Source organism: Pongo abelii, chromosome 5 (genome assembly GCF_028885655.2).
Source record: "Pongo abelii isolate AG06213 chromosome 5, NHGRI_mPonAbe1-v2.0_pri, whole genome shotgun sequence".
NCBI classification, from domain to species: domain Eukaryota; kingdom Metazoa; phylum Chordata; class Mammalia; order Primates; family Hominidae; genus Pongo; species Pongo abelii.
The window spans coordinates 86399158-86423011 of record NC_071990.2 but is presented as its reverse complement, the minus strand read 5'-3'; the positions used below and the strand labels follow the sequence as shown (position 1 = coordinate 86423011).

The 23854-nt window shown below is 41.7% G+C and overlaps 1 long non-coding RNA gene, 2 other non-coding genes and 1 pseudogene across 4 annotated transcripts; all 4 read left to right on the top strand.

The window, feature by feature from the left end:
• The first annotated feature begins 964 nt into the window (after positions 1-964).
• Positions 965-2652, top strand: LOC100455393 (uncharacterized). Of its 2 annotated transcripts, XR_002915407.3 has the most exons (6): positions 965-1039; positions 1544-1598; positions 1702-1778; positions 1864-1937; positions 2236-2304; positions 2545-2652. It is a non-coding gene; the product is annotated as an uncharacterized LOC100455393 (long non-coding RNA). The 2 variants fall into 2 exon arrangements; XR_655217.4 differs by having other exon boundaries at positions 1002-1598.
• On the top strand, positions 2069-2138 carry LOC112134046 (small nucleolar RNA SNORD50). The gene has a single exon (XR_002915630.1). It is a non-coding gene; the product is annotated as a small nucleolar RNA SNORD50 (small nucleolar RNA).
• Positions 2360-2432, top strand: LOC112134045 (small nucleolar RNA SNORD50). The gene has a single exon (XR_002915629.1). It is a non-coding gene; the product is annotated as a small nucleolar RNA SNORD50 (small nucleolar RNA).
• A 3311-nt stretch (positions 2653-5963) lies between the features above and the next one.
• LOC100457453 (pyruvate kinase PKM-like) lies at positions 5964-21852 on the top strand (annotated as a pseudogene).
• Positions 21853-23854: the final 2002 nt, after the last annotated feature.

The following is a 23854-nucleotide window of genomic DNA, read 5'->3' as shown; positions in this document are numbered from 1 at the left end:
TACTGAAATGTTCAAATGTCGTGCACACACACACACGCAGACATATTCACTCAAACATGCTAATCAATGAAAGCACTGCTTTTGAATTTTGTTTGTCGTCTGGATAAAGTATTCAGGAATACTTCTCAAATTAATCTTTCTCTCGTTTTCAATATAACTAATTGAGTACAAAGAAGTTAAAACTTAGCAAAGCATTTCAGCTGTGTGACCTTAGGCAAATTACCTGGCTGTTTTAAGCCTGTTTTCTCCTCTGCGAAATGGAGTATTGAACCTCACGTTCGCTGTTTGAGGGAGACTTGCATGGTCACGTTTAGTGTAACCGGATGCCTGGCACGAGGAAGCGTGAGGAGGAATGGGTCCCCATGGGGCCTTGATGCCCGCCCTGAGGCCCTGCAGGGCTGCACGCCGGGTCTGTTCTCACGTGGCTCTTTCCGCTTTTTCACCCAAGCGTTTCTGCCAGCCCACTGCCCTCTCCCGGAGTGCTGCGGCCAGGGCTCGCCCGCTCCTCAAGCGGCCTCCGCTGGGGGCCCACTACAGCCCAGCGCCGGACAGCCAGCCCGGCTTCTCGAATCGGTCCTTAGCTGAGGCCGCCCTGCGCTGCAAAACTTGTGTCCACTCTCGGACCCAATCTGTCCTGGACGGACTTGGCTCGTGGCAGGCGAAAGCGTCGTTTCCAACTGCAGCTGTTTGAATTCTGGCGCCACACCCGCGCCACGTAGGGCCGAGTCGGCCGCCAGACTCGCAAGCGCGCCTCGCAGTGCGCCTGCGGGCGCGCGCCGGGAACTGGCCGGGCGCGCGCCGGGAACTGGCCGGGCGCGCGGCCGGCCTGCGGCGCGCTCCACAACGCGGAACGGGCCTCAGAAAAGCCACCGCGCGCGCTCCCGCTAATTCGTGACCACACCCCTGTCTACTTCCATGTCCAATAGGTGCGAGAGGGCGGGATGGCCTCGTTCTGACTCCGGGAGGCTATATAAGGAGCTACTGGCTGCACCTGTCGGTCTTTTACGTCGGCCTCCGCGAGCATTTGGTAGTGTGGTAGGTGAGTGGGTGTTGCGGGCTAGTACCCGAGCAAAAGATGGTGGCGCAGGCCGAGTTAAGAGCTTTAATCCTGTGAAGCCATCTTGGTGAAGAGCTTAGAGTGCTGAGAGTTGAAAGCTTGCACGTGGGAAACGTGCGGCGCGACCGCCACATGTACTGAGGTTGAATCGTGACGGCCACAGGCTCCGAGTTTTGGCGTGAGGAGACCGCTGATCGGCTACGGGCGCCGAACTTGCTGGCCTCAGGCATGTGCCTGAGCGGCGGCGGAAAAACCACCTCAGTTGGGGCGGAGGGTTAGTTTTAAGAGCAAGGGGCCTTTACTAAAATGGCGAAGGCCTTCCGTCGGCGTTGTTTTAAAATGGGAAGCCTCGACCCAGTATTGAGACAGCTGTTCGAAGGCGGCGTTGTGTGCAATTCGGATTAATGAAGGGGAAGGGTTTTGTGTGGAAAAACACCTTGGAGTGTGACATTTCTGCGAGAATGCTTAAATACCGATTTCCCGCAGGAACAATGGCGCTGTCTTCAGTGGCACAGCGGAGCAGTTCTGTGAAGATGCAAAGGTAAGAGCTTAGTTAAGCTTAGTTTCCAAACTAAAGGAGTAAACCTGTTGATTTACAGGAATAGGAACTGTTGCATAGTTTGAAATTTACTTTTTTTTGTTAGATACACGAAAAAAATTCCAGAACATCTGGGAGAATATTTAATGGAAAATCGCTTGGTTAAAACCTGACACTTAACAGGTATGTGTTGTTTTAGTACTTTATGATTGAGCATAGCATTTAATCCACACCTAGACTAAACCGAATTTTTTTTGTCATTGAACAGCATTCTGAGTGTGGACGAGTAGCCAGTGAAGATAATGAATGTCGGATGTCACTGACTAGCAGCTTCATTTTGAAGTAGGTTGTATGGCTTAAAAGTTCTGTAATGTTTGTACTATAATACTTGCCTTTTAGCTTTACCTTGGTTTGTGGTCAGTGTCACAGAAGTGCAGTTTAATGTGTGTACATGTACAAGGTCTCATTGGTCTAATCAATGATGAAACCTATCCCGAAGCTGATAACCTGAAGAAAAATAAGTACGGATTCGGCTTCTGAGATTAAGACCAGTAATTCAGAGGTGGAGTAAATTTTGTTGCCGTGATTTTTTAACAGTTGTGTTATAAAATCCTGGGTTTTTTTTTTTTTCTGCCAACAGTGAGGGTCGCTGTCTGCCCATTGATAGAGGCCAGATTGTCTTGGAAGTTCCAAAGTTGCAACGATTTCTGTAAGTTGAGTTTTTCTGTTTGCTTAGAGATTAGTGAATATCGTGTCCTTGGTCTTATCTGTGATGATCTTATCCCGAACCTGAACTTCTGTTGAAAAAAAAACTTTTACGGATCTGGCTTCTGAGATGGACCGTTATAAGGACAATACTTTTTTTTTTTTTTAAATACTTTTAATGCTTTTACATCAGCTGTTGGAATGTTGGTAGTCTTGTAAGAATCTCGTGTTTTTCCTTTTCTAGGGCTAGTGCCACGAGGTTTACTTGACTGTTGTGTGAAAAGCTGATAAGAAAACCATCCAGAAAACAGCTCTTCGTTTTACAAACATGAAAATAAAACATGTAATTTTGGATTATGTTCCTTTTTGTTATTACTTCTAAATAGGTCCTGAAATAACATGGGGAGCATTAAATGGAAAATCCACTAACCAGCCTTGTGATCAGATTACTCTGAATGAATGTTTCGGGTTTTTGCAGGGTACGATGTAAGGGTTTTTGGATCAGTGTAAGAGTGGAGAGACAGGAATTAAAAGTAATTGTTACTAAGCAAATCATGGAATGTTTAGTTTTGTTGTAACTATAATTTTGAAAGCCTGGATGCTTAAGTTGAGAAGCGGGGGAATGAGATACAGAAAATAAAGAGCACAATAGAACAATATTAGTAGTTTATTAAGTATGGTCATGAGGGAAGGTCACTGATAAAACAATCTGGTAAAGATATTCAGGATTGCTAAAATCTAGGAAGAGGTCATTTGGCAGGATGGGTTACATAATACTATCTGATACTACCAAATAAAATGAGAGAAGCCTTAGGCATGTAACATTTGGAGATAGAAAATGTACCTTCACTATGAAGGTAGTGTGTGTAAGATGGCGGTTGAAAGCATTGCTTGCGTTTATATTTATACCCTTGATCTCTGATGCCCTTACCTACTGTACTTAAAACTCTGTTAATCATTGTCTTTCTCCCCCTCCCACAACTTCTGCATAAAATTTTAAGATCTGTGTTTCATTAGTTCAAAAGTGCCTAGAATAGGGCCAGGCACTGTTATACAGTATGTGGTAAAAGACTATTGAGATTCTAGTTTTCAAGGAAGAGTGCCATTACCCTTTTGTTAAAGCTGGCAAACAAGGCAAAGTTGTGAAATAGACTATTTGCTTTGGAGCCCTCTGACTGCTTTTCCTGTAGCTCCTTCTACCTCCCTTGCCTCCCAATAGATCTTTTAATGTGTCACATTATCTATCGAAATTAGTACTCCACATTTATAAGCATTGGCCTGTGCGAGGCTCTGCCAAGACTCCTGAAATAAAACACCGTTTTGTCAATAGTGGCACAAGATGCCAAGGAAAAGTCAACCTATGAAGAATTCTTGAAAATAGAACCAAGTGGATTTGAGTGTAAACCAGCACAGATGTTGGGACGATAGGCCTAAGAAATAACTGAGCAAAGACAGTATGGTTCAGAGTCTGAGACAAATATTGAGGATTTGGGTACCAACAGGGTGGATAAGTGTAGGACAGAAAACTGAGATGTTATAAATACCTTAAGATTCTTGAGCAAGGAAGTTACAAATGTAAGACTATTCCTGTAATGAGAGTCAGATCCAAAAAGGTTTAACTTGAATGGAATTGAACTTGAAAGCTCAGTTTCAGTTACTGACTCCTTGATGGCAATTTCTAATCACACAGGAGGCTGTTAGTCTGTAATAGCCTCCAAAAACTCAGGCGATATTGGTTAAGATCATTTGCCTAAGTTTACCCTCCAGAGCATAGCTGCTGCTTGGGACCAGGTGCAGTGGCTCATGCCTGTAATCCCGGCACTCTGCTTGAGCCCAGGAAGAGACCATCCTGGAAACAGCAAGTTGTCATCTCTACAAATAAAAAAAACTGGATGTGGTGACATGCGCTTGTTGCAGCTACTCAAGAGGCTGAGATAGGATCACTTGAACCTAGGAGGTTGAAGCTACAATTGGCGATGATTGCACCTCTATCCTCTATCCTGGGCAACCGACCAGGCTAAAAAAAAAAAATCCTTAAGGAGCTTCACTATAATAGACTGGGATATGCTTGACTCTGATTGGTTTCAGAAGTTGAAAGATAATTTACGTGTCTGACTTTAGTGACTTCAGCCAACAGGAATTTTTCCTCTGCCTTACACCAGGCTTCCAGGTAATCTTAAAATACAGTAAGCTCAAACCTACCATTTGGTGCTTTCTAAAATTAGTTCTATTGCCAGAAACCCAATATCCACTGTGCTTGGCTCTCCAGTCAAGTGTCCTGTGAACTAACATCAATCCTCACTGCCCTGTGTGTATGAAAGAGCTTTTAGCTGTTTTCATGGTTTTTGTAACAGTTCCCCAGTTGGGATTAGAGCCTTTGTTTGAATCAGCCTACTAGAATAACCTACTTATCTTTTGCCAGTCCTTTAATGGGAGTGGGACCCTCCTTCCTGCCTTTCCAAAAGCTTGGTTCTGGATCCAAACAATACTTACAGTACTTAGTTATAAGTATATATTAGTATACATGACTTAACTGTCTGAATATTGCCACTGCCTCCGATCTTACTCCATCCTATAGAGTAACATCTTGTAGAGAGCATCTTGGGGCAGAAGAGGATACATTTTCAGTATGAGAACCAGACTCCTTGTCTTACTCTCATGAGTCCCGGTCTCCTCCCCGTACTACTATTCCACTGCTGAGGTCTCAGCATGCCATATAGCTGAGTTGTCAGTTACGAGGGTTTAATCAGAATCCCAAACCAAGTACAGTCCAGTCCAACCTATTTGAGAACTTTATCTTTCTTGTTACTTCATTTATTATAGTTGAAAAGAGCAATGGAAAAGGCACTTCGGAATATGCAAAAAAATCTATCATTTGAAGGTGATAATAATTTACAAATGTGCATCACTTCACTGAGATCAGGAAACTGTCCTTGTCTCCTGTAGTGAATATAACTGATGTGCAAAAGTGTGTACATTTAAAAAGTATACAATTTGATGGGTTTTTTCATAGGAATATACTCATGAAACCATCAACACAAGATGATGACTATATCCATCACTCCCAAAAATGTTCTGTTGGCTTGATTTTGAACATGTTAAGTTTAAATAGCATATGATATTCAAATTGGGATTTTTGAGTAGGCAGTTAGATATAGAGGTCCACAGTTCAGAGGAGAGGCCTGACTAAATAAATAAAATTGGGAGTCATCAACATATGGAAGGCATATTTAAAGCCATAAGATTAGATGAGATCACCAATAGAGAAAAAAGAAGTCCAAGAGTTGAACCCTGTGGCCTTTCAGGATTAGGACATTCCATGTTTATTTAAATCCTAGAGAATAATTTGTGCCAAGGGACAAAAATCAGGACGCAGGAATCTGCTGCCAAGTTCAAGGGCCATATTTGTTAGGAACAGAAACTAAGTAGAAAACCAAGGATGCCTGGAATGAAATGAGCCAAGAAAAAGAAGGATAAGAACCAAGCAAAACTTGCTGGAAATTGCTTTGGATTTAACACAGACCATTGGTGAAAACTGAAGAAGTTAGTGTCTGACCATGACTTTGCAAAGTAACAGACAAAGTGATCTTCAGGAGAGAATAAGATGAGGAATTTAGGAAGTATGATAAGACTTTTTCATCAGACACTGCAGATTTGGAGAAAATGGAGCTGACCATGGACAAGGTATAAATTTGCCTAGCATTGATAAAGTATTAGCTAAGGCTGAAAACCACCAACTTTAACAAAGATAATCAGCATATTTCTTCAGTATCATGTGGTGCTTATCTCCTTGGGAGCAGAAAGCAGATAGACTGGATTAATCCAAAATCAGGGATAAACTGACCAGGAGGAGCAGAGGAATAATGGGCCAGGAGTACTGAGGATGCAGGTAAAAGTGCTAAAATTACTGTATTGACCTTGTAATCCCAAGCTGATCAGGGAAGGAAAAAAAAAACAGGAGAGGGCTGGAAAATTGTCACAGGTAATGACAGAGGATCAGATGTGCTATAGAAATGTGCCGTTGAAAACAGGGTAGAATAAGCCCCTCTCCAATTATACTATGCAATGAGCCATATAACATGTTGTGATTATTGGTTTCTCCCTTCTGGACCTGGAGTGTCAATTCTTCTAAAGCAGAGACTTCCCTTTAATCTCTGTTTAAACTTGGTGCCTAGGACAATGTAATGGCATCCATAAAATATCTAATGGAATGGAGTTCAACATGTTTTTTAGGGTGGAACTGGTGGTGTGATTTAAATTCTCCAAAAGAGATAGAAATGAGAAAAGTTGGAAGCTGTTGTGGCCTGACTGTACACCCCCAAAATTCATATTTTGAATACCCCAAAAACAAGTATAATGTAAGCCCAGAATCATTATCGGTGATGAGATTCAAAAGTCAGAATTGAGATATACCCCAAAGAACATGCCTTGCTATTGCCCTAGAGAAGTTTAGTGTGTTTTATGCCTATGTTCTTATTGATGCAGTTAAAGTGACCAACTATTAGCAACAAACCCCAAATTGTTCTTTGTACAAAAATAGTTGATTAGGCCAGGTGCAGTGACTCATACCTGTAAACTCCCAGTACTTTGGGAGGCCAAAGTGGGAAGATCACTTGAAGCCAGGAATTTGAGACCAGTGGGCAACATAGCAAGACCGTCTCTACAAAGTGTTAAAAAATTAGCTGGGCTACTTGGAGGATCTGGCTACGTGGCGGCTGAGATGGGAGGATTGCTTGAGCCCAGGAGTTCAAGACTGCAGTGAGCTATGATTGTGCCACTGCACTCTAGCTGGGCAAGAGTGAGACCCTTTCTCAAAAAAAAAAAGAAAAAGTTATTTAAAGTTATTTGCACTGTGTCTTTATTATGCTCATATCCATATTTTTCATAACTGAAGGCCATACCGTCAATAAAAACACACTGAGTACATTAAAAATATGGATATGAGCAGTAACAAAAATATAGGCCAAATAACATTATCATTATTATTATCATCATTAATTATTTTAGAGACAGGTTCTCACTCTGTCACCCAGGCTGGAATGCAGTGGCCTAATCATAGCTTACTGCCATCTTGAACTCTTGGGCTCAAGGGATCCTCCCACTCAGCCTCCCAAATAACCAGGAGATCCTCTAGCATGTGCCACCAAGCTCAGCTGATTTGTATTACTTTTTGTAGGGACGGGGTGTCACTATGTTGCCCAGGCTGCTCTTAAACTCCTGACCTCAAGTGATCCTTCCAGCTTGGCCTCCAAAAGTGTGGAGATTACAAGTGTGAGTCTCCTTACCTAGCCACTTTGAGAGCTCACTGTGTAGCCCAAGCTGGTCTTGAACTCTAGACCTCAAGTGGTCCTCCTGCCTCAGCCTCCTGAGTAGCTGGGATTATTGGATATGAGTGGCCACACCTATACCAAATAATTTTAATCAACTACTTTTTTTTTGAGACAGAGTCGTGCTCTGTCGCCAGGCTGGAGTGCAGTGGTGCCATCTCAGCTCACTGCAACCTCTGCCTCCCGGGTTCAAGTGATTCTCCTGCCTCAGCCTCCTGAGTAGCTGGGACTACAAAAGAAATGTAACATAAACTCAATCTCCATCAGCAATGAAATTCAAGTCAGAATTACGATGTATCTCAAGGAGTACACCTTACTATTGCTCCAGAGTAGTTTAGTGTGTTTAATGTTTATGTTCTCATTGAAGCAATTAAACTAATCAACTATTAGCAACAATTCCCAAACTGTACTTTTGTTAGTTTTTATTTTATTTATTTTGTTTTTTGAGACGGAGTCTTGCTGTGTCACCCAGGCTGGAGTCCAGTGGCACCATCTTGGCTCACTGCAACATCTGCCTCCTGGGATCACGCAATTCTCCTGCTTCAGCCTCCCAAGTAGCTGGGACTACAGGCGCTTGCCACTACGCCCAGCTAATTTTTGTATTTTTAGTAGAGACAGGGTTTCACCATGTTGGCCAGGATGGTCTAGATCTCTTGACCTCGTGATCTGCCCGCCTCAGCCTCCCAAAGTGTTGGGATTACAGGCGTGAGCCACCGCACCGGCCCTAACCTGTACTTTTGTATAAAAGTAGTTGATTAAGGCCGGGCACGGTGGTTCACGCCTGTAATCGCAGCACTTTGGGAGGCCAAGGCAGGCAGATCACTTGAGGTCAGGAGTTCGAGACCAGCTTGGCCAACACGGTGAAACCCCATCTCTACTAAAAATACAAAAATTAGCCTGGTGTGGTGGCACACGCCTGTAATCCCAGCTACTTGGGAGGCTGAAGCAGGAGAATTGCTTGAACCCAGGAGGCAGATGTTGCAGTGAGCCAAGATGGTGCCACTGGACTCCAGCCTGGGTGACAGAGCAAGACTCCGTCTCAAAAAACAAAATAAGTAAAATAAAAACTAACAAAAGTACAGTTTGGGAATTGTTGCTAATAGTTGATTAGTTTAATTGCTTCAATGAGAACATAAACATTAAACACACTAAACTACTCTGGAGCAATAGTAAGGTGTACTCCTTGAGATACATCGTAATTCTGACTTGAATTTCATTGCTGATGGAGATTCTGAGTTTATGTTACATTTCTTTTTCAAAAGTGAATGTACACTGACTAGCCCTTAAAAAAAGAAAAAAGCAGCCAGGCGTGGTGGCACACACCTGTAATCCCAGCACTTTGGGAGGCCGAGGCGGGCAGATCACTTGAGGTCAGGAGTTCGAGACCAGCTTAGCCAACATGGTGAAACCCCATCTCTACTAAAAATACAAAAATTAGCCTGGCTTGGTGGCATGCACCTGTAATCCCAGCTACTCCGGAGGCTGAGGCAAGAGAATCGCTTGAGCCCAGAAGTTTAAGACCAGCCTAGGCACAGCAAGACCCCATCTCAAGAGAAAGAAAGAGAGAAAAGAGAGAGAGAGAGAAAGGGAGGAAGGGAGAGAAAGAAAAAGAAAGAGAGGAAGGAAGGGAGGGAGGGAGGAAGGGAGGGACACAAACATTGTTGAGAGTTTGGCCTCATGCCCAGAAATGTCAGGATAGTTTTGAAATTCGTGGACTTGTCCCCACATATTGATATAGCTCACTTTCTTGAAGGATATTGCTTGCTTTCAATTTAATCTGTTCCTCAGGAGATTGAACCATACTGATAGACTAAGTGTGTGATGATTCAGAAATATACTAAGGTTTGCATTCATTTGTTCATTGCACAAATATCCTGAATGCCTACCATGTATAGGTACTATCCTAGGCACTAAAGATACAGTAGTGAACCAAACAAAAACCTCTGCCCTTGTGGAGCTTACATTGTAGGAAGAGGAGAAGGACATTATATAATAAATAAATTATAAGCTATGTTAAAAAATGAGAAATGACACAGAAAAAATAGAATATGAGACATTGGGAGTGGGTTTGGGGAGATAATTAGTATTGCAGTTTCAAATGGGGATTCTCTCGTCTGAGAGGCAATTGAAGTAAATGGGGTTGACAGAATAGGCTTCAATGAAAAGTTGAGATTAATTAAGCAGACATTTAGACATGTGCATAGCTCAATCTCTCACCTAACAGAGGGTGAGAGATTGATCTGTGCATATATCTGGGAAAAGGGCATTTCCATAGCAGTGGCCCATAGGAAGGAGTATGCATAGTGAGAAAGGAAGCAAGGCCTGCAGCTTATGTAGGGCTTAATGGGCCATTGAAAGGATTTCACTCTTAGTCAAATGGGAACCACTGTGAAAGAAAACACAGAAACTCCAAGTATGATTCATACACATCAAAATCTATGAACCCTACCCCTAGGGCCCAGATTGTGGCCTCTAAATACCACTTACCACTAAAAGGAAACAGATCTGAGACAGGAAATGTACAAGATGAGCTTGTTGTACATTGCTATAACAGGTAGCCAGACTGCTGGAGTTGTGTTAAAAGAACTCAGGAGGCCAAGCGCGGTGGCTCACACCTGTAATCCCAGCGAGGACTACAAAACAGGCAGATCACTTCAGGCCAGGAGTTTGAGACCAGCCTGGCCAACGTGGTGAAATCCCATCTCTACTAAAAATACAAAAATTAGCTGAGCATGGCCCAGCTGTAATCCTACTACTCAGGAGGCTGAGGCAGGAGAATTGCTTGAACCTGGGAAGTGGAGGTTGCAGTGAGCCGAGATCTCGCCACTGCACTCTAGCCTGGGTGACAGAGGGAGATCCAAAAAAAAAAAAAAAAAAAAAGGAACTCAGGAGTCAACCTGGAGAGTCTCTCACTTTCCAAAGATGGAAAATTTGACTATTATTGAAGTGTAATAGAGAAAAAATAGAGAAAAAGACATAATATGTCTTCAAATCTATGAATTCAGAATGATACTTTTAAAAACTGAATTTAATATAAGTGTTAAAGGATGCTAATCATCAGTTTCAGAACTGCAAATAAAGGGACTTTCCAATACTAACTGTACTGACATAACCAAATAAAAGGTGATAAAAAATTTGTCTTTATTGATATATTCCAGTTAACAATGAAAAAAGATTGGCATAATTAGAAGATCATCATTTTGCAACATTCTAATGAATTAATATATAGGCAATAAATATCAATGACTGCTAACATCCAAAAAAGAGGTGATGAGATATTATATGTCCCTGAAGAAAGAATTTGCCTCTGCCTATTTCAGACTCTTGTCTGAAAACAACAAAAATGAATATGAATTTGATAAAGCCTCTGGATATAATTACTAATTTACAGATTACAAAGAAATATGTTAAACTACATTACAAAGATACAATCAGCAAAATCCAGACTATGGAAAACTCTACAAATGATTTCTATAACAAATAAATTGCAAGGAAAGAAACCAACCAAACAAGAGATGAATGGGTAACCTATAAATCAAGAAACTGAAAAGATATATCAACATTCTCAATGTTTGCATCCCAGTTGGATTCTCATTCAATATTGTTAAAAAAAATGAATTTATGAGCTATATGTTTAAACACAGGCTATTTCATGTATTAAAAAATAATGGGGACTTTGTTAGGTGTGATAATGGCATTGTGGCTCTTTTTGTTGTTAAAGAGGCTGTATCTTTTAGACATATATACTGAGTTGTTTATGGATGACATGATTTGATGTCTGAGATTTGTTGCAAAATAATACAGAAAACAAAGGAAGTGGTTGAAGGGTAGAGATGAAACAAGATTAGCCTGAAGTTGATAATTGTTAATGTTGGATGATGGGCTCTTGGGAGTTTATTATACTCTTTCTCTATTTTTGTACATGTTTGAAATTTATAGAATAAAATTTTTTTAATCTGTGAATTTTTTAAGTTGATTTAATTTCTAACAAAAGATATTGTGTTTCTTCATAATTTGGTTTTATTGTGTTCTGGCTAGTGCTGTAACAGAACAGGGCCATTTCCTGCTGCCACAAACGTAGCCCACCTGTCCATATAGATATATAATGTCTTCATGATTCTACAGTGCTCTCATATGTTCTCTTTGTGATTAAATTCAGGGTATTCCAGTCAGAGCATATGCTTTAGAGACACTTTACATGCATTAAATGAAATAATGCAGGCCAGATGAGGTGGCTCACGCCTGTAATTCCAGCACTCTGGGAGGCCGAGGTGGGCAGATCACTGGATGTCAGGAGTTCAAGTCTAGCCTGGCCAACATGGTGAAACCCTATCTCTACTAAAAATATAAAAATACAAAAAGTAGCCAGGCGTGGTGGTGGGCGCCTGTAATCCCAGCTGCTCGAGAGGCTGAGGCAGGAGAATCACTTGAACCCGGGAGGTGGAGGTTGCAGTGAGCCTAGATCGCGCCATTGCACTTCAATCTGGATGACAGATGGAGACTACATCTAAAAAAAAAAGAACAAGAAAAGAAATAATGCATATAAAATGTTTAATATAGCGCTTGTCATTATGCATTAGCTATAACTGTTAATAAAATTGGGTGTTTCTATGCATATCAGTAAACACAACATTGTGAGCCACTACGTTCGAATAAGTTAAGTCCATCAGATCCCTTCAGTTAAAAAAATATGTGATCTGCGAAGTCAGGAGTTTAAGACCAGCCTGGCCAACATGGCGAAAACCCATCTCTACTAAAAATACAAAAATTAGCCAGGCGTGGTGGCAGGCTTTTATAATCCCAGCTACTCAGGAGGCTGAGGCAGGAGAATCACTCAAACCCAGGAGGCGGAGGTTGCAGTGAGCGAAGTCTGCACCACTGCACTCCAGCCTGGGCCACAGAGTGAAGACTTCATTTCAAAAAAAAAACAAAAACAAAAAAAACCAGCATGGCAGGGAGTGGTGGCTCACACCTATAAGTCCAGCACTTTGGGAGGCCAAGACACACAGATGACTTGAGCCCAGGAGCCTCCCAAGTAGCTGCAACTAGCAGGTGCATGCCACCACACACAACTGGCTTTTTTTTTTTCCTTTTTTCGTGGAAACAGGGTCTCTCTCTGTTACCCCGGTTGGTCTCAAATTCCTGGACTCAAGTGATCCTCTCACCTCAGCTTCCCAAAGTGCTGGAGTGCTCCCACTGCAGTTGGCAAGGTGAAGAACTTACAGCTGGAGAGTTTAATGCCAGCAAAGGATGGTTTGAGATATATGTGTATATATATGTGTGTATATATATATGTACAAGCCTGTACAGTATGTTATTGTACTGAATACTATAGACAAGTGTAAAATAATAGTAAGTATATATGTATCTAAACATAAAAAAGATACAGTAAAAATAGTGCATTGTAATCTTATGGAACTACTATCATGTATGAGGTCCATCTTTGGCCAGAAAAGGTCATTATACTGTGCGTGATTGTAATTTAAGTAATTTTCATCTCTAGATTACTTATAATACCTAATACAATGTGGCCAGATGCAGTGGCTCATGCCTGTAATCCCACTACTTTGGGAGGCCAAGGCAGACAAATTGCTTGAGTCCGGAAGTTCGAGACTAGCTTGGGCGACATGGTGAAACCCCATCTCTACAAATATAAAAATTAGGCTGGTGCGGTGGCTCATGCCTGTAATCCCAGCACTTTGGGAGGCCAACGATGTCAGGAGTGTGAGACTAGCCTCGCCGACATGGTAAAACGCTGTCTCTACTAAAAATACAACGAATAGGTGGGCATGGTGGCGGGCACCTGTAATCCCAGCTACTCGGGAGGCTGAGGCAGGATTGTTTGAACCCGGGAGTCAGAGGTTGCAGTGAGCTGAGACTACACCATTGCACTACAGCCTGGGTGACAGGGCGAGACTCTGTCTCAAATAAAATAAAAATAAAAAATTAGCCGGGCATGGTGGCGTGCGCCTGTAATCCCAGCTACTCAGGAGGCTGATGTGAGAGAATCGCTTGACCCCTGGAGGCAGGGGTTGCAGTGATCCAAGATCACACCACTCCACTGCAGCTGCTGGGTGATAGAGCAAGAAAGACCTGGTCTCTGGTCTCAAAAAAAAAAAAAAACAAAAAACAAAAAAAAAAAAAACTAATACATACAATGTAAATGCTATGTTGTAAATAGTTGCTGTATTTTTGTCATTTCTTATTGTTGTACTGTTATTTTTAATTGTTCTTTTCCTAATATTTTTGTTTTGCAGTTGGTTGAATCCGTGGACATGAAACCCACAGATACAGAGGGTCGGCCCGGTGCAGTGGCTCATGCCTGTAATCCCAGCACTTTGGGAGGCCAAGGCAGGTGGATCACCCGAGGTCAGAAGCTCGAGACCAGCCTGGCCAACATGGTAAAACCCCATCTCTACTAATAATACAAAAAAAATTGCTGGGCATGGTGGCGCACGCCTGTAATCCAAGCTACTCCAGAGGCTGAGGCAGAAGAATCGCTTGAATCCAAGAGGCAGAGGTTGCAGTGAGCCCAGATCACACCACTGCTCTCCAACCTGGGCAACAAGAGCAAAACTCCGTCAAAAAAAAAAAAAATAGAGGGTCAACTGTACACATTAAACAGTTCCTATCAACTAGTGATACCAGTCTTGTCCATTGTATTATTGCCTATCTTACTAAACAGTCATATTTCAGGAAGTACAATACGCTCAAAAACTATGTTAATATTCTTTGTAGATTTATGGTTAATGAATGATTCATATAATAGAAACTTAAATTTATTTGACCATTCTATATAATATAGAATAAATACAACTGGCCAGGCACGGTGGCTCATGTCTATAATGCCAGCACTTAGGGAGGCCAAGGTGGGAGGATCACTTGAGCATAGGAATTCAAGGCCAGCCTGGGCAACACAATGTGAGACCCGTCTCTATGAAAATTTTAAAAATTAGCCAAGCATGGTAGCACAAGTCTGTGGTCCCAGCTACTTGGGAGGCTGAGGCGTGAGAAGTCCAGGAGGTCAAGGCTGCAGTGAGCTGTGTTTGTGCCACTGCATCCTAGCCTGGGCAACAGAGCAAGACCCTGTCTCAAAAATAAAGAATAAATACAACCTATTAAGCTTGAGAGATCCAGTGAAATCCAAATAAGAGAAACTGTGTCCTACACAGTTTTCTGTTAACCATTTTCTTGGTATTTATTTATCAAATTTTAACTTCAATAAAAAATTATTCTGGAGAACACATACCTCCAGAGTAAGTAAAGTATACATTTTCAATTTTTAGGCATGAGGTTTTGAGGTGTTTGACTGTATCTAATTTCCTACAGGCTCTATTTTTTAACCTATAAAAATTATAAAAAGATATATAAAAGATATGAAATGTGAAAATAAAGAAGATATGAAGATTAAAATAACCTATAATCCTACCACTCAGAGGTAACTGTTATACAATTTTTGATGTATTTTTCTATGCAGATATAAATTTTAATAAAATTTGAATTATATACAGTTTGTCATCCTGATTCCTTTCATTTAATATTCTTTTTTAAAAAATATTTATTTATTTTAGACACGGGATCTTGCTGTGTAACCCAGGCTGGCCTCGAACTCCAGTGCTTAAGCAATTCTTGGCTTCAGCCTCCCCAGTAAATCGGACTACAGGCGAAGGCCACCACACCCAGCTCATTGAATTTCTATCCTGACAATTTTCAACATTATTAAAAATTCTCCTACTCATTCTTTTCATTGGCAATATTGAGAGCATTTTTTTAATTCTTTTTTTTTTTTTTGAGACAGTCTCACTCTGTTGCCAGGCTGGAGTGCAGTGGCGCGATCTCGGCTCACTGCAACCTGCGCCTCCCGGGTTCAAGCAATTCTCCTGTCTCAGCCTCCCGAGTAGCTGGGACTACAGGCACGTGCCACCATACCCAGCTACTTTTTGTATTTTTAGAAGAGACAGGGTTTCACTATGTTGGCCAGGATAGTCTCAATCTTTTGACCTTGAGATCTGCCCACCTCGGCCTCCCAAAGTGCTGGGATTACAGGCGTGAGCCACCGTGCCTGGATTATTTTTTAATTTTTTTTTTTGAGACGGAGTCTCACTTGGTTGCCCAGGCTGCAGTGCACGCCACCATGCCCAGCTAATTTTTGTATTTTTAGTAGAGATGGGGTTTCACCATGTTGGCCAGACTGGTCTCGAACTCCTGACCTCAAGTGATCCACCTGCCTTGGCCTCCCAAAGTGCTACAATTACAGGTGTGAGCCACTGTGCCTGGCTGCATTTTATTTTTGTAGATATTAAATGGTTATTTAATCAATTTTAGAAATTTAGGTTGCCTTTAATTTTATCATGATGACAAAGTTTATAGCAATAAATAGTCCAAATGTTTAATGATACACTGGTTATCTCTGGACAGTAGAATAATATCTAGCTAGTGGGTTTATATTACCATTAAAAAATTAAACCTCTTTGGTAATCTATCCTCTCATATCCATTTGCAGCCATTCTAGTCTACACTACCCCCCAACATGGCCCTCTCTCTCTCAGTCTTTCCACTGCACAGTCTACAGGGATAAGAAACTACCCCTATATCCTCGACCATTTTTTTTGTGTGCATGCATTTCTTCCACCTCCTTGCCCTAATTAAAATCTGATTCTTCCTTCCTTAGGGTACTGCTTTCTCTTGCTGCAGCTTGCTTCCTCCCTCAGGTATGAAGTTAAGGTTACTATCTTCCTTGCTCCGTACTGCCACTTTTTTTTTTTTTTTTTTTTTTTTTTTTGAGACAGTGTCTCACTCTGTCACCCAGGCTGGAGGGCATTGGCACAATCTCGGCTCACTGCAACCTCCGGCTCCCAGGTTCAAGCGATTCTTATGGCTCAGCCTCCCTAGTAGCTGGGATTACAGATGCATGTCACCACACCCAGCCAATGTATGTATTTTTATTTATTTTTTTTTATTTTATTTTATTTTTTTGAGATGGAGTCTTGCCCTGTTGCCCAAGCTGGAGTGCAGTGGCATGCTCCCGGCTCACTGCAGTCTCCACCTCCCAGGTTCAAGCAATTCTCTGCCTCAGCCTCCCAAGTAGCTGGGATTACAGTCGTGTGCCACCACACCCAGCTAATTTTTGTATTTTTAGTAGAAATGGGGTTTCACCATGTTGGCCAGGCTGGTCTTGAACTCCTGACTTCAAGTAATCCACCTGCCTCTGCCTCCCAAAGTGCTGCAATTACAGGTGTGAGCCACCATGACCGGCCTAATTTATATATTTTTAGTAGAGACAAGGTTTCACCATGTTGACCAGGCTAGTGTTGAACTCCTGGCCTCAAGTGATTTGCCCGCCTCAGCCCCCCAAAGTGCTGGGATTACAGACGTGAGCCACCATGCCCGGCCTCCCTACTGCCACTTCTTAACAATTACTCCTCCATCTTTATGTAAAACCCCCCTGATCTTTTCATGTTCATGCCACCTGGCTTGTTACCTTTTGTCTTACTTCAAGGCTATCATTTTCTTACTTTGTGGTTACTGCCCCTTATTAATTTTGAAGAGTTTGGTACCAGGTTCGTGGCTCTATTCTGTAATATCTATTTCTAATATTTACATGTCAATGTCCAAACAATTTGGTTTATCAGTTCTTTGACTTCCTCCACTTTCTCCCTCCACTTCAGTCCTTTTTACCTGGGATTCCACTGTCCCATAGAGAGCCATGGATAAAATTCAAGAAGTCTATGAACTTGGACAGGGGAAAATATGTATACTTTTACTAAACACTAACTGAAATTTAGCATTTCTTTCAATAACAAATATAAACTGTACACCACAATAGTACTAGCAATATCTATGGGTTTGTCACCAATAGAAAGCACAGCTATTTTTTTTTCCAAAGAGTCATCTGCATCCCCATGTTTATTGCACCACTATTCACAATAGCTAAGATATGAAATCAACCTAGGTGTCCAACAACAGATAAATGGATAAATAAAATTTAGGCTGGACACAGTGACTCACACTTGCAATCCCAGCACTTTGGGAAGCTGAAGCAGGAGAATTGCTTGAGCCAAGGAGTTTAAAACCAGCCTGGGCAACATAGCAAGATTCCATCTCTATGAAAAATTTAAAAAATTAGCTAAGTACAGTAGTGTGTGCCTGTAGTCCCAGTTCCTTGGGAGGCTGAGGTGGGAGGATCACTTGAGCCCAGGAGATTGAGGCTGCAATGAGCCATGCAGTGAGCCATGATAGCACCACTGCACTCCAACCTGAGCAACAGAGCAAGACCCTGTCTCAAAAAGAAAAAAAATGGAAAATGTGGTGTGTATATATACACAATGGGCTACTATTCAGTCATAAAAAAGATGACATCATGTCATTTGCAGTAACATTAATGGAACTGGAAGACACTATGTTAAGTGAAATAAGCCAGGAACAGAAAGTTAAACACCACATGTTCTCACTCATGTGGAAACTAAAAAAAGTTGATCTCGCCGGGCATGGTGGCTCACGCCTGTAATCCCAGCACATTGGGAAGCTGAGGTGGGTGGATCACCTGAGGTCAGGAGTCCAAGACCAGCCTGGCCAACATGGTGAAACCCCGTCTCTACTAAAAACATGAAAATTAGACGGGTGTGGTGGCGGGTGCCTGTAATCCCAGCTACTCAAGAGGCTGAGGCAGGAGAATTGCTTGAATCCAGGAGGCGGAGGTTGCAGTGAGCCAAGATCGCGCCATTGCACTCCAGCCTGGGCGACAAGAGTGAGACTTTGTCTCAAAAAAAAAAATTAAAAAAAAAAAATAAGTTGATCTCATAGAAGTAAAATGTAGAACAAAGGATACTAGAGATTGGCAGGGGTATGGGAGATGGGAAGATAGGGAGAGATTTGTTAAAGGATTTAAAATTAAGGCCAGGTGTGGTGGCTCATGCCTATAATCCCAGCACTTTGGGAGGCCGAGGTGGGCGGATCACCTGAGGTCAGGAGTTCAAGACCAGATTGACCAACATGGAGAAACCCCGTCTCTACTAAAAATACAAAAAAGTAACTGGGCATGGTGGTGCATACCTGTAATTCCAGCTACTCAGGAGGCTGAGGCAGGAGAATCGCTTGACCCGGGAGGCAGAGGTTGCGGTGAGCCAAGATTGCGCCACTACACTCCAGCCTGGGCAACAAAAGCAAAACTCCATCTCAAAAAAAAAAAAAAAAAAAAAAAGCATATAAAATTATAGCTGGGTAGGAGGAATAAGTTCTAGTGTTCTACACCACTGTGGGATGACTATAGTTAACAATAATACATACTTTCAGATAACTTGAAGAAGGATATTGAATGTTCCTAACACAAAGAAATGATAAATGTTTGAGATGGTGGATGTGCTAATTGCCCTGATCTGATGACTATACATTATATATATTGAAACATCAGTATGTACCCCATGAATATGTACAATTATATGTCAACTTAAAAACATTCAAAAGTAAAAAAAAAAATCCAAAACACACAAGGAACTGAGCCAGCATGAATAAGAATTAGCAAAATCTTCAAACCTCAAGACCAGACTCACAAGGACTTCAGATACAGAAATTTTAAGTAAAAATTATAAAATGAGTATGTTAAAATGTTTAAAGAAATAAAGGAAGGCATTGGTGTATGATACAGCAATGAAAGACCATCAAAAATAATTTGGATGACATGAAAACAATCAAATAGACATTCTGGAAATAAAACATATATAATGGACAGGAGTGAATGTCCCTAGGCTCCTGACCTGTCTGCATTTACAAGTAGTCTGAGCCAGAAAACGCTGGAAGACCTCAGAAGCCAAGTGGAAGCCCCACAGTGAAGCCAGGAGGGCCTTCATTTCAGACTCAGCAGCTGCCCACAGTGGTGGCTGACACACTGCTGTAGCATGTGTGCTGCCTGAACACTTACTGGCCACCCCCACAGCCCAGAACACTGGCATCATCTGGACTATTGGCCTAGCTTCCTGATTGGTGGAAATGTTGATGATTAAGTCTGGAATTAATATGGCTTGTCTGAACTTACGAATACCACGCAGAGACCATCAGGAACGTGTGCACAACTATGGAAAGCCTTGTTTCTGACCCCAATCTCTAGCGGCTAGTTGCTGTGGCTCTGGACACTAACGGGCCTGAGATCTGAACTGGGCTCACACAGAGCAGTGTCCCCATGGAGGTGGAGCTGAAGAAGGGAGCCACCTTCAGATCACACTGGATAATGCCTACATGGAAAACTATGATGAGAACTTCCTGTGGCTGGACTACAAGAACATTTGTAAGATAGTGGAAAGGGGCAGCAAGATCCACAGATGTAATAACTTATTTCTCTGCAGTCGGAGCAGAAAGGTACTGACCTCCTGGTGATAGCAATGGAAAATTGTGGCTCCTTGGGCAGCAAAAAGGGTGTAGACCTTCCTGGTGGCTGCCGACCTGCTTGCCATGTCAGAAAAGGACAGCCAGGATCTGAAGTTTGGGGTAGAATGGGATGTGGATATGGTGTTTGCCTCTTTCATCCATGTGGCATCTAATGTCCATGAAATTAGAAAGGCAATTATTGCAAATTGGAGTAAGGTGCCCACTTGCCCACCAGAGTTAGGCTCTTACCTTCCCAGAGGAACTGAGACCCACAGCTATTTTCATATATCTTACAGTTGAGATCAGATACAAATATGTAAACCTCTACATTATTTCTATGTAGAAATTATGATACTCTTTAAGCCTGTCACAGATTTTGTTATTTAATGCAAAGAAGCACATATATTACTATGGGACACTTTTGGTTTGTTTAAATATTTTGATAGTTGTATTTTAATGTAAAGGGTTTCATTTGTAATCTTATACAGATGGTCCCCAACTTACAATGGTTCAACTTATGATTTTTCATCTTTACAACGGTGTGAAAGCAATACATTTTCAGTAGAAACTGTAGGTCAAATACTCATACAACCATTCTGTTTTTCACTTTACTGCAGTATTTAATAAAGCATATGAGATAGTCAACATTTTAACTTTGCGTTAGATGATTCTGCCTAATTATAAGATAAAGTAAGTGTTCTGAGCACATTTAAGGTAGACTAAGAAAACTATGTTGTTCAGTAGGTTAGTTATATTAAATGCATTTTCAACTTACAATATTTTCAATGGGGTTTTTTGGAACATAACCTCATTGTAAATGGAAGAGCATCTTTTATGCATTTTTAAATATGTTTTGAGAAGGGGTCAATAGGCTTCACCAGACTGGCAAAGTGGTCTATGGCACGAAAAGTTAAGGACCTCTGCATTTCATATCAAATCCTACTTGTTTTTAACTTCCCTTCCTATCCAGCCTAATTTCGAGGTTTATCGGTGGCCCTCTCATGCAATATTCCCAACTTCCTTACCCTGTCTTCTTTCCTGGGCAACTACTGAAATCACTTTTGCAAAAATTATAACAATGAGAGAAATCTAACATAACTGACTCTATCTTGCTTCTAACTTCACAAGGCCTAACTACTCTTGCTCATTCCCGGGCGTAGTTCAAGCTAACTATGGGAAGACTTTAGTTTATAGTTTAAAGCAAGGATGACAGCAGTCCCTTCTTAAAACTAACCCCTTATTGTTCAGGAACCAAAACTGCCTCCCTAAAGCTAATGAAAGTCCACAAGGTTAGAATTATGGGAGTGGCCTGAATTCTGTGAAGACGTAGACACAGTTAAACGATAACAAGCCATTGTTCCCTAGCTTGCTTTTCTATAATTGTTTACTCTTCAGGAGTTACAGAGCTGGAGGTCACAAGATTTGTAACCCTAATTGCTCCTATAAATAACATTACTATTGTAAAATCTAAGACTGGTCTTTGAGATAATTTCCGACTTTGGCATCCTGGCAGATGCTAGCTGTACCTGTGACCCATGCCAAAGAACTGACTCTCTGGGTCCTGTGATTCCCTGACACCCCCCAAGCAGAAACTGATTCAGGGCACAAAGACAATTTCAATGTCCCTATGATTTCATCCCTAACCAATCAGCAGCATTCATTCCCTAGACCCAGCCCACCAAATTATCTTTCAAAACCCTAGCCTCTGAGTTCTCGGGGAGTCAGATTTGAGAAATATCTCCCATCCTTCCATTTAGTTGCCTTGCTATAATTAAACTCTCTGTTGCAACACTGCTATCTCATTGTATTGGCTTTTCTGTGCAGTGGGCAAGAAGAACCCATTGGTCTGTAACACTACCTGGAAAAACCCCAGCTATGGATTGATTCAACCAATTGCCTTTCCCAATAACATGCCAGTATTACTGAGCCTTGCTGCCTAAATCACATGGCAGCACAGACTTATGCCACCATAAATGTATAGTCTCCAACTCAACCAGGCTGTCAATACTACAGGCAATTCTTATTTCCCTATTCAGTTTTCTTTTTTTTTTTTTTTTTGAGACAGAGTCTCACTCTGTCACCCAGGCTAGAGTGCAATGGCATGGTCTCGGCTAACTGCAACCTCCACCTCTCAGGTTCAGTGATTCTCCCACCTCAGCCTCCCAAATAGCTGGGACTACAGGCACGTGCCAACACACCCGGCTAATTTTTGTATTTTTAGTAGAGACGGTGTTTCACCATGTTGGTCAGGCTGGTCTAGAACTCCTGACCTTGCGATACATCTGCGTCAGCCTCCCAAAGTGCTGGGATTACAAGCATGAGCCACCGCACCCAGCCACTTTGTCAGTTTTCGTTCCTCAGACTTCCTTTCTCCTCCACATCTCTTCACTCCTTTCTCCCCTATCTCAATTCTTTCCTCACCTAAAAATATGATTTTACCTCCTTCATGGAGAATTTTGATGTTGTCAGATGACACAATTTCCTCACACCAGCTTTCATTTGTATCCACTGTTTTTCATTCCCTCTCACTACAAAGTATGGTGTCCTCTGGGGTAAGGCAAATTTCTCCTCCAGTGCTCTGAATCACATTCATTCATTCAACAAATACAGAATTTACTAGTTTGTTGTAGGTTGAATTATGTCTTCCCAAAAAAGATATGTTGAAGTCTTAATCCCTAGTACCACAAAATGGAAATAGGATCATTGCAGATGTAGTGAGTTAAAATGAGGTGATGCTGGAGTAGGGTGGGTCCTAATCCAATATGACTGCAGTCTTTATAACAGAGGGCCATAAAAAAGACAGAGACACAGAAAAAACATCATGTGATGATAAAGGTAGAGGTTGGAGTTATGTAGTTGCAAGCCAAGGAATGCCATAGATTGCCTGAATACCACCAGAAGCTGAGAAGAGACAAGAAATGTTTCAGAGGGAGCATGGCTCTACCAACTTTGATTTCAGACTTCTACTCTCCAGGACTGTGAGATAACAACTTTTTATTGTTTTGAGCCACCCAGTTTGTGATACTTTGTTATAAAAGCCCTAGGAAATTAATGTGCTATAATCGGCACAAAATAGTAAGCAAAACGAAGATCTCTGCCCTTGCTGTAGAGCTTAACTGCCCTCCTAAAAGCCTAGACATATAGATTATCTCTTTTTTATCCTCTATTTTCTACTTCTCCCTCTCTTCTGGCTCCTCCCACTTTTAAATGTCCCAAATCTCTTTACATAAAAATTATAATATTCCTTGCCTTCAAGTTTCCTTCTAGCTACCAAGTCATCCCTCATTCTTCTTTTACAGCCACATTTCTTGAACGAGTTGTCTACATCTGCCTTGTATGCTGATCTACTCAGATTGTTGCCCACTGCATTCTCACCTTTGCTTCCATCACTCCACTGAATTTGCCCTTGCCAATGTCAACAGATAACAGTCTTAGCCATCATCTTTTTTTCGTCTTGATTATTATAGTGCTCTCTATATTGGTCTTCTTGCCTCTGCTGTGGCTCTCAAAGTGGGATTCATGGGCAGATGACCTGTGCAGTCACCTAGTGCTTTGCACTCAAAGGGCTCCATGCTTGATTTTAAGCTCTACTGTTGCCAACTTGAAATTCTTAATAATTTTATCTTTAAACTTGTATTTTGTAAGTGAAGTCTAATGGACAATAGAGTACATGTGTGAGCAGGGGAAGATATATGCAATATGTGTGCCTACCATTTTTTGCTCCTCCATTTCTTTACAGTAGCCATGATGCCTCATGAGCACAGGATTCCAGTGGACCCATGGTATGTGGGAGTTCAGTAAGGCTCGAAGTGAGTACAAAAGAAATGTGCTGAGTCTCAGTGAGCACAAAAAGGCCATGCTTTCCAC